The sequence below is a fragment of the Gavialis gangeticus genome, unplaced genomic scaffold, assembly GCF_001723915.1.
Source record: "Gavialis gangeticus isolate Ggan-Ray unplaced genomic scaffold, GavGan_comp1, whole genome shotgun sequence".
Lineage (NCBI taxonomy): Eukaryota > Metazoa > Chordata > Crocodylia > Gavialidae > Gavialis > Gavialis gangeticus.
The window spans coordinates 29,397,058-29,407,743 of NW_017729033.1; the positions used below are offsets into that span (position 1 = coordinate 29,397,058).

The window sequence follows — 10,686 nt, forward strand, 5'->3', positions numbered from 1 at the left end:
GTTTGACAAACGGTTATCCAAGATAGTTTAGGCCAGTGGTTCTCAGCCTCTGACCTGCAGGCTTAAGTCATCTATCCTGCAGGGCTCCCCACAAGTCTGGGAATTTGGAGGTGGGTGAGTGGTGGTAGTGGTCATCATCTTGGCTCTGGGAGCAATGCTGCCACTGCTCCCCCACTATCAAACTTCCACACCCATGGGGAATCCTGGGGGTTGGATGACAGGGTCTTGGTACACCAGATCGTGCTGACATGTGGGGTTGCTCTGCAGCCAGATTCTGTGGACTACCCTGTGAGCACACTGGTGTAGACAAGGGTAATCCTACTTACAGCAGGAGGTTGAACTAGATGACTTCCTGAGGTCCCTTTCAGCCCTTTTGTTTTTATTATTATTATTCTGTTTAAGATGAGGCCTTTCTTGGCCACCTTTACAATCTTTGGGCAATAACAATATTATTATTTGTTGTATGGCAGATAAAGCTGGCTCAGATTAAGTCTGTATTCTCTTGTGTTTTGACAGATGATGTCACTAATACTCTTCAGGATTTCTTCCTTGTTGATGAGGAAGAAGATGAACCAGCAGGAGTAACACTCAAGATGTGAAAAGTCCTGTAGTTAGCTATCTAGTTGCTTGCTTACTGGTGTTGCACAGTCTCCATATCTTTGACCTAAATTAGGACATAACTGTGGTAGAAATTTGTGGACAAGAAAAAGGTATGGTGGCCTTGCTAACATTAAATACAGAAAAAAATTGATGTGTAAATGTTTATGAAATTGGTCATTTGTGTCAATAATGTGCAGCTGGAGAGAAAAGGACCAGAGGGGGGAAGGTGATGAGTGAAACATGCAGTTAACCAGAAATTGTTTCCCAGTCATAATGTAATGTTTCCATTTGATATTCTATCTTTTAGTTATTTGTAATATAGATTAAAAAAATTCCCACCCCCTCTCTCCATTAATAGTGTTTCAGTCTGTCATTCACTAGTGTCTTACTAGTTATCTAACTTGTTTTATAGATGTTTTTGTTAAACTCTTATTCTGTATTCACAACTCCTTTTCTCTGTAGAAAGAAGCCCTTGTGCTAATGGTGTGAGCTGTGATTTTTCTCTCTTGTACGCACACGCATTCTTCCCAATATTTTCTTGTATTTAAATTTCATTGTGGAAAGTGTATCTCGGTGTACAAATTTAGGATTATACAAATATGAAGAATAAATCCACATAACGCCTTTTTTTAGACGAGTAGCTTTTCCATGAATGAAAAGTAGCTTGTATGGGGTAGAGAACTGACTTACCTGCCAGTGAATAAGTGGCAAATCAAAGACTTGGGAGTTCATGATTCTACAAATCAAGCTGTGTTTTAACATAGTAATTTTACATAACCTGTTAATGAAGCATAATTTAGGTTTAGGAAGTGCAGTCATCCTTATAATGGCCAGTTGCTTATAAATAAACAGGTGCAAACTATATCCTTTTTCAGCATACCCGAGGAGCTCTCCATGTAAGAAGTTATGGAGGGTGCAGCTTTTTTATTTTTTAAGTGTTATGTTTTCTTTCCAGAATCAACTGTCATATCAGAACTCATCTCTTTATTTAAATGCTGACCTTTTCTAGGCATTGGGAGAGCTGAGAGCACATGGGTTTTTTTTTACATCAAACAGAAGTGAGATAGATTTAGGTTTCGTGGCTGATATGGTTTGCAAGGTCTTAACTGATGGCGGTGGAGAAAAGGAAACCAAGCTGTTTTTGTCCCAGAATAGAAACTACAGCATTTTTGAGTTACAGATTTATTCCACACTAGCTCAGTCTGAAATGTTTCCTCTTCAGCTGATTAAAGTTCTTCCCACTGTGAGGAAATTTCAGGTTATTGTGCAAGAAACTAGATCAGACAAAATTGAGATGGTGGCTAGATCACATCTGCTTTTGTCTGGACTAGTGATATTCTCTACAGATCTGGATATGTGGGGAAAACCTTTGCACATCACCTCATCTCTGGATCCATGTCCTTCTGACTGCTGAAACTAATAGTGATTTTTATGGCGAGTGGAATGACAACTGGTGTGAAACTGAGGTGTTCAAGTTAATTTGTTACATGCAAACTGCTACCAGCTTCTTCGGACAGTGACGATGATCCAGGTGCATACCAGCTATGCCTTTAGTCCAGGATCTGGGTGGGGAAACAGTATAAGATCTGCTGTGACAGCTCAGTATCAGTAGACTGTCACCCTAGACAAGGAGATGCTCCACTCTGTGGATGCTTTGGGTTCCTATTTCTTTGTCCTGGTTAGTTAAAACAGTGTGAATATCAATCTTGATGGGAAAGCTCACTGACAATGGGTAACTGGTAATCTGTGTATCAACACATGTCCAGTAATAACTCTGGGTCAGATTTCTTTTTTTTTGTTAAGTGTCTAAAGGTAGGCTCCAAATCCCATATATAGATGCCTAAATAATTTACATGATTTTTCAAGGTGCTGAATACCTAGAACTTTTTGTTAAATAGGATTTAGAAAACTAACTTTTAATTCCTGTTCACCCCTTCTCACCCCACCCCCACAAACTTGCCTTCTGCATTGCATTGTACCAAATGCTCAAACGTTAAAGCCTGGAACAATTTGCCGCAATTTGGAAATGCATTACCTTGATTCTGTTAACATTTTGCATACAACATGAGAAAAAGCTGCTTTGTGCACAGCACAGGATGTTACACCACACCCCTGGTTTACATGCTTGCATTCTGGTGGTAGCTTCACACTTGTCTGAGTTGACTGTGACCTGAAGTGGTTTCCCTTGATAAAACAGAGGAGTTTTGAAGTGTTTTGGTGTAATTCCAATGCTTGTTTAACAGATTTTTATGAACCATCAGTTTACCTTCACACATGTATTGTGGTTAAGAGGTCAAACTGGATTTCTTAAGGTTGGTGATGATGTACAGGTTACAAGGGTGGGCGGATGAGAATAGGATGAGTTTCAACACAGACAAGTGCAAGGTGATGCACCTGGGGAGGAACAACCGGCACCATACCTACAGGCTGGGGAACTCCCCTCTTGTCAGCACGGAGGCGGAAAAGGATCTTGGAGTCATCATTGACTCCAAGATGAACATGGGTCGGCAGTGTGGGGAGGCAGTTAGGAAGGCCAACCGTACCTTGTCATGCATCCACAGATGCATCTCGAGCAGGTCCAAAGAGGTGATCCTCCCCCTCTATGCGGCACTGGTCAGGCCGCAGTTGGAGTACTGCGTCCAGTTCTGGGCGCCGCACTTCAAGAGGGATGTGGACAGCATGGAGAGGGTCCAGAGGAGGGCCACTCGCATGATCAGGGGACAGCAGGGCAGGCCCTATGAGGAGAGGCTACGGGACCTGAACCTGTTCAGCCTCCAAAAGAGAAGGCTGAGGGGGGATCTTGTGGCCTGTTATAAACTAGTCAGGGGGGATCAGCAGGCATTGGGGGAGTCACTGTTCCCCCGAGCACCGCCAGGAGTGACCAGGAATAATGGTCACAAGCTGGCAGAGGGTAGGTTTAGGTTAGATATCAGGAGGCGCTACTTCACGGTCAGGGCGGCTAGGGTCTGGAACCAACTTCCAAGAGAAGTGGTGCAGGCTCCTACCCTGGGGGTCTTTAAGAGGTTAGATGAACACCTTGCTGGGGTCGTTTGACCCTAGTACTCTTTCCTGCCATGGCAGGGGGTCGGACTAGATGATCTTCTCAGGTCCCTTCCGACCCTAGAAACTATGAAACTACATTAAGCTTTTCTGGGAAATGGTTTGTGATGGTAGGGGTTTGCATGCTGGGTGGTCCCCTCTGGTTACACAGGAAAAAATAACAGTGGGCAGAGGAATATAAGTAAGGACAGCTGCTTCCCTCTGCACACTCTTTGCCTCTGGCCCCAAATGTGCAAGACTTAAGGATGCTGATATTGCTTGAGACCAGGTAGACTGAGTGACTGTTAGCTTGCTTTCCTTTAGTTCAGCAGCAATGCCCTCAGAGAAGGAGGAACCACTCCTAGAAGCTGAATAAATTTCCATACTGCAACATCCCTTTTTCTCAAGAGAAGATTGCGTAGGCTAATATCAGCAAGTCTTACTAAGAAGCTGTTACCCAGGGGAAAGTGGAGTAGCATGAAGAGACGGTGCCTGTTTGGGTTCCAAGTCTTTTTGGGGGATCCTGTAGGGTTGTAAACCACCCACTTTGCTTCTGACACTTCTCCTAACTCCTTTCATCATGCTGAAAACCTAATGAGCTGAAGTGGTTCTTCTCGATGTCTTTTTTTCTTTTATCATAGAGGTTGCAATATGACCCTAAGTATTGGAAATATTATGGAACAGTGGCACTAAACCTTTTGGTCCCATGGATCAGATGAGTGGCATGGGGTTAGTACGTGGGCTGGATTGGACCCTGCATGCAAGGATCAAGCCCTGCGACTTCTACCTGGCCTTGCACAGCTGTGGCTGGTCCCACATTCCTGGATCAGGCCCTGTGCAGCCTTGGCCATTTCTGCATGCTGGGATTGGGCCCTGCACCATCCTGTGTGCTTGATGTAGCATGCCGGGACACACTATCTAGCCCACAGAGCTTGCCACTTGTCTGGAAAGTTGGCAGCAGGGGAGAGGCAATTAATGAGGCCACTGCTCCCTCATCACCAAATTTTTGGACCCGTTGGGGAACTCCATGGACTGGATGACATGGCTCCAGGGGATGAATCTGGTCCGTGGGCCAGGGATTGAGCGCCCCTTTTATAGAAAATGCATGAGTTTATTGGAAGATTGTTCATTGAAAACTTGCATGAATAATGAAGGAGTAAAGTCCGAATTGTAAAGTACAGAACATGCCTTAGGACCCATCTGGGTCCTGTTTGATTATTTTTGTATTGTACAAAAATAGAGTTAATAGTTAGTACATTAGTATCCAATGTTTGAGAGAATTTGATACACCTTTGTGATTACAAACTCATATATTAGCTGAAAAATACATATGAACTTATTCAGTGTTCATTAGTATAACCAGTATATTTTTTTGCATACCACACCCCCTGCCCCAAATTAGACATGTGCCTTGGTTTGGAAGGCAGAATATAGAAAACAGTATTTTTTCCAGAATCATGGTCTACACCTGCCTTTCTCATGGTTAGTCTATGCTCCAAAAATGCCCTTTTTTCCTAGGACAACAAGCAACAGGGGCAGAGTCCAGTGCTGACTCTTTCATAACTGCTAATGAATTGGCAGCTGTTTTTGGTTGCTCAGCCAAAAGCTACTGCCAGTTCATTAACAATTTTATAAAGGGTTAACACCACCTCATACTGTCTGAATCTGGCCCTCTGAACCTGGTTCCTGCCTCTCTCTGCCTGGACCTCATATGCTCAGATTGGGTCCTGTGCCATTCTGGTTGTGTGCGCCAAATCTAGCATACAGGGTCATACCATCTGGCTCCCAATGAGTCTGGAAATTTGGCAGCAGGCAAGTAATTAGCATTGCCATTGCTCTCCTGCCACCAGTTTTTGGATCTGTGAGGAGCCCTGCAGGCCAGATGACATAAGTTTCACAGGCTGGATCTGGACTACAGGCTAGGGGGTGAGCATCCTTGGTGTAAATGTTGTAAGGAACTAGAAAAGGTTGCAAATAACTTCACATAAATTCATGGTTAAGAACAAAAGATTGTTGGTACATATTTTTTCTGTATTTGGCAAAATCTATCTGATATTGACTTTTAAAAGTGCATATATTTCTGCTCTGCTATTTCTGCATATATACTATTTCTGCCAATTAATATCATTCACATATTGACTGGAAGTTGAATTCAGTATTTTAAAATGTGCTATATATGTGAAAAATACTTGAAAAAAAATGACAACATTGCTTTCTTTCCTGACTGTTGATTATTATTAATGTTAGTAATATTTCCATGACTTTAACTGTGAGTCATCCATGATGTTTGAAAATGGGATTTAGACTTGAGCACATTTGAAGATTTCACTCAGTCATCTCACTGGCCTTTCCTAATGACCAGGGACTAATTATGTGAGTAGTGGAACCTTAACTTAATCTCTCTTGCTAATGTTGATTTTCATGGAATCATACAAAAGTGGGGCTGGAGGGGACCTCAAAGTCAGCCCCCTGCTCAAGTCAGGATCTGTCAAGTCTGTCTAATCTGCTCTAAAAAATTACTTGGGTTAAGTGCTTACTTCCTGTAAAGTTGTCTTGCGGCTCAGGGATTCTGCTATAGAACATGGAGTTTTTTTGAAGCTCCAGCAGGACATGATGATATTAGAAAGCAGAATTTGTGGGGGAACAGATGTATTGCAATTCCACTGATGCATTCATCTGCTCTGGGGTTCTGGATGTGGAGAGGAAGAGAACACCATGTCAGCCTGCTAGCATTCGCAGCTTGGAAGGCAAGGCATGTTTTTCAGGTCGACTTTTTTTACTCTTATTTGTTCTGAAATTTTTGAAATGCTAGAATTTTCCAAAATTGCCTTTCTCCTCTTCCATTTAAATTGGTCAAATTCAATGCTAAATATTATTTTTGTATTACAATACAGTTCAGTTATTACAGATTGTTTTCCAGAGATCTGTATTATAGTCAGTCTTCTCTAAAATATGCATTCTTTCCCCTATCTGGTGATTACGGACACCATAATTATCAAAATATAGTAAAACGTTAGTGTCTAGATATCTTTCACTAACTTTGCAAATGTAGAGTTTTTCTTAGAAGGCAGTTGGATGGGATAGTATTGACAGTTTTAGTGTGTATTTTTCAGTTAGATAAGTATAGGGACAGTTATGTTTTTGGTGAGATAAGGTATGCAGTATTTTTGTCACTTACTAGCAACAGTTTGCACGTGGGATGTTTGTGTGTGCTATATTAAGAGAAAGGTAGACACTTTTTTGGGGGTAAATCTGATATTAGACCAACTCAAATAGTTGGAAAAATTCTCCTTTGCAAGCTTTTGGGTATATTAAAAAAACAAACAACTGGTTGGACATGAAAACTTCTTCATGCTGCTGGCTCTGAGACTTCTAATCCAGTGCTGAAGAACAGACCATCAGCATGCTAGCAAGCTGCTTGTGCATTTTATAGAGAAGGAGAGGTAGGAACTATTTGTATTACTTTAGTTTTTTGTGTTGTACCTGAAGCAAATGATGAGTAAGTGGGGAGCTGGATATTGAGAAGGTTGATTCCTCTTTGAGAGTCTGCTGCTTAATTCTGCTTTCATTCTAGATGTTAAAACTGTTCCCAAATAGATGATTGCTCAGAGCTCAAAATCTTTGCTAGTTATTGAATATTTGTTCTAAAGCCAACTGCTTAGAGTAAGGTTATCAAGGGTTGAAACACATTTGTAGGTTTTATAGACAAAGAATAGTGTGTCTAGAACTGTTAGAAAAATAATTTGAAGAAATCTGTTGTGTACATATGATTTCATGAGAAACATGCGAATATAAAACCGGCTTAAAATATACAAAGAGAAGCATTTACTTGAAGAACAACTGTTCTTCAGGTAAATAAAACTTACAAATGTGTTTCAAGGCCTATCTCTGTGACCATAGGGGATAGCACTAAGAGCAATGGCCTCAAGCTTCAGCAGGAGAAATTTAGGTTGGGGATTAGGAGGAATTTTCTGTCTATAAGAGTGGTCCAGCATTGGAACAGGCTGCCTAAAGAAACTGTGGAATCTCCATCCTTGAAAGTTTTCAAAAGCAAGTTAGACAGACACTTGGCTGGGATCATTTAGTCAGGGTTCATCCTTTCTTAAGCAGGGGACTGCACTCGGTGACTTTGTGTGGTCCCTTCCAGCTCTACCTTTGTATGATGCTATGTGAATTTAATATATGTTGATTTCTAATAGAGTAGTTTGAAGTTCTGAGTAGCAAAAGAATGATATTACCTAAGGATCATCATCATAAACAAATGGAGTATTAAGCTAAAGTTGTCTCCAAAATGTAACTTGTTTTTGCTCTTCTTGCATGCTTTGTGCATTTGTGATCAGTCTAGGAAACAAAAAGCAGGTTAATTGGCAAGTTCTTACTTGTTAGCCCAATACTGCATTTTTGCAGGCAAACATGGCAGGATGGCATAGTTTAATATAAAAGTAATGCTTTCCAATAGATCTTCTGTTTAATTCCTGGATACATTTATATAAGCCTTTCACCAGATTAAAGCACTCCAACAAATATTTTCATTCTGAGTTCAAGGTGTTTTCTTTTAAATACACATGTTTCATGGATTAAATAAAAACCTGAAATCTAATGAAAATGAGCAAGATGCTGTATGTTGAAGTCACGGGTTTTAAATGATTCACATTTAAGAATATGTTTATTAATGATGTGCTCTACTCTGAAACAGTCGTAGCTGTTTCTCTTGTAGCTCAATTATGGAAGCTTGTTGGTTTTCGCAGAATTTGTTTTCTTTTTTAAATTGCCTCATTATCTTTGAGAGTTAGTCACTTAATGCATTTCACTCTTTGGAACCTAAAACAAAAAATGAAGATTGCTTTTAGATGGTATTATCACCATAGTTCTATTATGCCTTCAATATTGAGATTTACTTTTAAATTAAAATAAAATATTTGGAAGCATTGAGAAGTATGCTTGGGCATCAGGGTAATGTTAATTTAAAGAGATGATATTACTACATGGCACTAGGTGGTGCTATTGCAGATGCTCTTGTAAATTCTGGTTTGCCAGGTTATGTAACCAAATAACTCTTGAAAGAAATACTTACTGTTGGCTATGTGATTTTGAAGTTGGCTTTTTGAATCTGCTTTTCAGTGGTTCCCAGACTTTTTGCATCATTGGACAAGTGTCAGCCTTTAAAATCCACGTGCATTCTTCTCTAACTTTTAATTGAGAAGAGTGGTGGTGTAAAGGAATAATTGGCTTAGTATTCTGTGTAGAATTGAGAGGGACAACATACATGTTTTGGGATACCAGAGAGGAAGTTGTTGAAGAAATCAAGCTGAGATATGATGAAGACTGAAACAAGATGCTCATTTGTAAAGATGTATAGGAAAGGACTGCTTGGGAAGCAGCAGGATTTGGACACTATGAGTTGGTCAAGAGAAATAGAGTCAAAATGGTCTCCTTTTCACAGGCCTAACTGCCTAATAGGATGGTGTTTTCAGCAGTGGTGGAAAAACAGGAGAAGCTGTAACATAAGTAGGACTGGAGAAAGAGGGCCAAGTTTCAGGAGGTACCTAATTGGATGTAACATCTTGAGAAGGGTACAGATGCAAGATAGTGTCATGCTGTTACCAGGCGGATGCTGGCTTCACTGTATGCCCAGGGAGCATCATTCCTACAGCTCTCTTTCCTATTACTTAGTGCTAATGAAACATTATGAGGGTGAGAAGATGAGTTCAGTTCAGGCACTGTTATGCGTAAACTAAGGACAAGATATCTAATAAGTGTTGGGAGAGATTAAAGAGGCTAGGTTGGAGACCCAGTCTGCGATGAAAAGATTTTGAGTAATTGGCATAGAGATAATATCTGATTATTATTCTATTGAAGAGTTGCAGTACCTTAGTTGTTTCAAACAATGAAAATGCAACATTTTTCCATCCTCTTGGACAAGGGGTTTTCAGTATATGCCACAGGGAACAGTTTCAGTGTAGTGACTTAATGATTTCAGTGTTTATCTGGATGTTACTCTTAGCAGTATTGGAATGGTGACTTCTCATTTTTCTAGACAGAAGAATTCATATGAAACTGTTTACAAGAATGTAATTCAGTCATTTGCCCCCACAGAAACGTTTCATTAGTGCCTCAATTTTATGTTCTGAGGCATGAGTAAATATTTTAGAAGTAGAAATGACAGCACACGTGCATGTGTTACAGTAGTTACATGACAGTAGTTAACGGGTGGTCCTGAGGGTTGTAACAATTTAAGAAAAAGGAGTCAATTGGCAATAAAGAGAACATTAGGGTGTTTTGCAGAAGTTAAATTGTTGAGTAGGAACTAATTGTACGCTCCTAATTACTTAAACTTTACAGATGTTCCTCGAATCTCCCTAGGGTATAATGTAGGTGTAAGTAGGGCTGAATTAAAAACTGGAACATTTAGTCTAAATGTAAGGAATTATAACATTTGGTAGACCATTTCTTAAAGAAAGTGATGAAAATGGGTTACTTGAAGCTGGAAGAGGTCAAACTGTCAAGACTAGACAAGCAGGACATTTTTTAATGCAAATTTTGTTTCTGGTTTTAATTTTTAATTAGTGTCCCATAGAAACTTCTACCATGCTATTCATCTAGTCCATCTTCAAAAATTTTGACAGGGGAAGTAAGAATGAATTTAGAGAAGATATTAACACCACAGAGACCAGGAGATTGAGATTGTGAATAAATTTAGAAATTAGGCTACTTGTACAGAGAAGGTAGAAAGTAGGGCTGTGCAAAGCTTTGGTTGCTGATTTGATTGCAGTGGCTGAATCTCTGAATCGAATCAGGAGACCCTTTAATCTCTCCAAACCAAGTCAGAACTCTCCAAATCAATTTGGAGAGATTCAGAAAGATTCAATGATTTGGACATAGATGCAGCTTTAACTATTTTTTCTACATACCTCAAGGTACCAGGCGGCTTGTGAATGCTGAGATGTCAGGGTGGATGGAGTGTTGCACGAGAGTGTGTGTGTGGGGGGTCACCAGTGCACTTGGCAGTGGACCAGAAGCACTTCCAGTCCACTTCCTGGTCTGCCA

The 10,686-nt window shown here is 40.4% G+C and overlaps 1 protein-coding gene across 1 annotated transcript in view; it reads left to right on the top strand.

The window, feature by feature from the left end:
* Positions 1–520: 520 nt before the first annotated feature.
* JAKMIP1 (janus kinase and microtubule interacting protein 1) overlaps positions 521–10,686 on the top strand; it is a 178,344-nt gene continuing 168,178 nt past the window's right edge. The window contains exon 1 of the mRNA XM_019526600.1: positions 521–710. The gene's annotated coding sequence lies outside the window, so the exon portion shown is untranslated. The remainder of the gene's footprint in view (positions 711–10,686) is intronic.